We start from the raw sequence: 2,619 nt of genomic DNA on the forward strand, positions 1-2,619 counted from the left end.
TTTGTACTGCAACCATGTTTTTCTTTGCCCTAATAACCCTGAGCTTTCTCCTACTTGTAGCCCTCCCTACCAAACTCTTAAGTCCAGGAGGTTGGGCTCATTGGAGGTTTTGAAGTGCATGTTCTAAACCCTTTTTCTTTCTGTCCAAAACTGGTGTTTTGCAAAACTTGCACTATCAACTTTCTGTCTTTGCCAAACTAACCTTGCCATCATCTCCTGCATCTAAAGAGACACTGATCTGGAGATTTTGGCCACTCCAAGAGTTGCCTAAGTGCATCTGGCATTCTGTCGAACACCTGGTGTGCACAGCCACTTTTGGCAAGCTCTCTGGTTGGCATTGTGGACTTGGACTCCTGACCTATCCACCTTGTCCACTAAGTGTCTTGCTTCCCCTACCGTCATCCTGTGCAATGCCAGCTCCACCCTCGAGCTCTAGAGCGCGCTGGCATTTCGTCGAGCAGGTGCCGTGCGTGCTCTGGGCGCGCCCAGAGCGCACGTTTTGCACGCGCGCGCACTACGCCGACACGCCGCACTGCCGCGCTCGACGCGACCCGACCCTGGCTCCCTCTGCATCGCTGAGCCGCGCACTAGCCACCCCCCTGCTCCACGGTCCCTCTGGCGTCCTGCTGCACCGCTGGCCGCGCCCTTGGCGGCACGCCGGCGTCGGCAGCGGATTCCGCCGCGGACGGCGCTGCCCAAGCCACCAGCACACGACAGCTGCCTCAGAGCACAGGCCGTGCTTATCCTACCACTCGTCGGAACGCGTTCGTCGCCGCCAAGATACCCTGCAACTACAGCAACGGCTGTCGCCGGCGATCCTATCTTCTACCGCCACGGTCCAGCCTCGCCACGCTATATAAAGGGTCCCCGAGCCCCTCCGAGCACTCACGCGACCTCAGAACCACCCCGTAGAGCTCCCCTAGCAGTAGATTGACCGGAGAGGACCGCCCTCCCCAACTCCGGCCAGCTCGGCCGCCGCTAAGCCCCGGCGCGATTCGTCGCAACCGGCCACCCATTCGCTAATCCAGCGCCACCAAGATCCTCCCCGTAGCCTTGCGGAGCTGCCCAGCTGCCCAAGCTCGATCGGAGACCACCAGAGCACGAAAGTCACTTCACCACCGTAGCTTTCCTCCGCCGCGGAGCTCGCCGCCGGCGATTCCTTCCACCTCCGCCGACCCAACGACCACCCAGAGGACCGCCTCGGTCTTGCCGTTCCATCCCCGCCCTTGGATGCCCTCGAGGAGCCGCCGTTCATCGCCGGCGATCGCCGGAGCCTCGCCACCGTTCGGGCACAGAGAAAGGAGGGAGAGGGAGACCAGTCAAACCTGACTAGTGGGCCCTCTGGACCCACTGTCAGTGAACCGCACGTCCGCCCTCTCTCTGGTTAAGTGAAGGCGCAAAACCCCGAATGCGTTTTCCCTGCTGCGTAAGCGTATTTCCCTCGAAGCGTTTTCCTTTTTCTGGTTTTATTTTAAAAATAGAGTTGACCAAACTTTGACTGGCTATAACTTTTAAAATAATACTCCAAATGAGTTGATTCTTTTTCCTACCTCTCTCAAATTTCATCTAGTTTATTTTAAGATTTATTTCAAAAATATTTGAGACAGTTTTTGGTACTGTGTTTGAAATATTTGTATTTGTGTATTTTGCAAAATAGGATTTTTGGAGGAAAAGGAAAGCTTCCAATAAGTGCATCCTTTGCATACTGTTGAAGGCAAGCATTTCTGAACTCTGGCATAATATTCTGTTGTGGTGTTTGGATGTGATCACAACACCTTTTGACTTGGAGTGTGTGATAGTTTATGTACCGATATAGTCTCGTGCATAAGTGCACTTTGGAGTTGTTTTGTGGTCAGCAGGTGGATACATTAGTGATTTGGGTCATCCTCGTGAGTTTCTCTTGCACACCGGTAGGAAGCCGGGAGAGTCATGGTCTTGGGTAGACACGAGCTCATCCCTAATCCCTCGTCGAGATGAGTATGCCCGGCACAGCTTGGTGAGGCTCGAGGAGTGATGATTTATTTCACTAGTGGTGATATGTTTGGTGGGTGCCTGGACCACCTGAGTCGGTTGTAGACCAAGTCTTGATCAATAGCTTCCTTCTTTGTCGGTACCACCACTTGTCCCTGCAGGGACAGGGTATGGTTCAGTAGGTTGTCAACCCCTGTCCAAAGCACACACCGTACAGAGAGGCCGTGATGAAGGTCCCGTGGCCACAGATTAAAGCCTGTCATTCGGTCCGGGGGCATGGGTGTTTCGGTTGTAGCCGAAGGGGATAGCTTCCCCCAGTTTGCGCGTGGTAAAAATTTTGTGATCCCATGCTACGTCGAGGTTGTAGCCTCCCCACTTAGAGTTTTGCTTGGCAGGTGTCGTGGGTGATTCCAGGCACTGGTGAGTTAAGCTGGTGTGTGCAGGTCGGGCGTGTTTTCAATCAAAAGACCATAGACGGAATTAGTCCAGAGGGACTAAGTAAACCCGTTACTCGTGGAAAATGGTACTCCCTCTGCAGAGGATACATCCTGTCAGATAGTCATGTTCTTGAGTAGAAACCACAGTCTGAGTTGAGTCTTGTAATGGTGTTCGGATGGAGAACGATTCATCTAGAACTCTGTAACGGTA

The sequence above is a fragment of the Aegilops tauschii genome, chromosome 3 (genome assembly GCF_002575655.3).
Source record: "Aegilops tauschii subsp. strangulata cultivar AL8/78 chromosome 3, Aet v6.0, whole genome shotgun sequence".
Lineage (NCBI taxonomy): Eukaryota > Viridiplantae > Streptophyta > Magnoliopsida > Poales > Poaceae > Aegilops > Aegilops tauschii.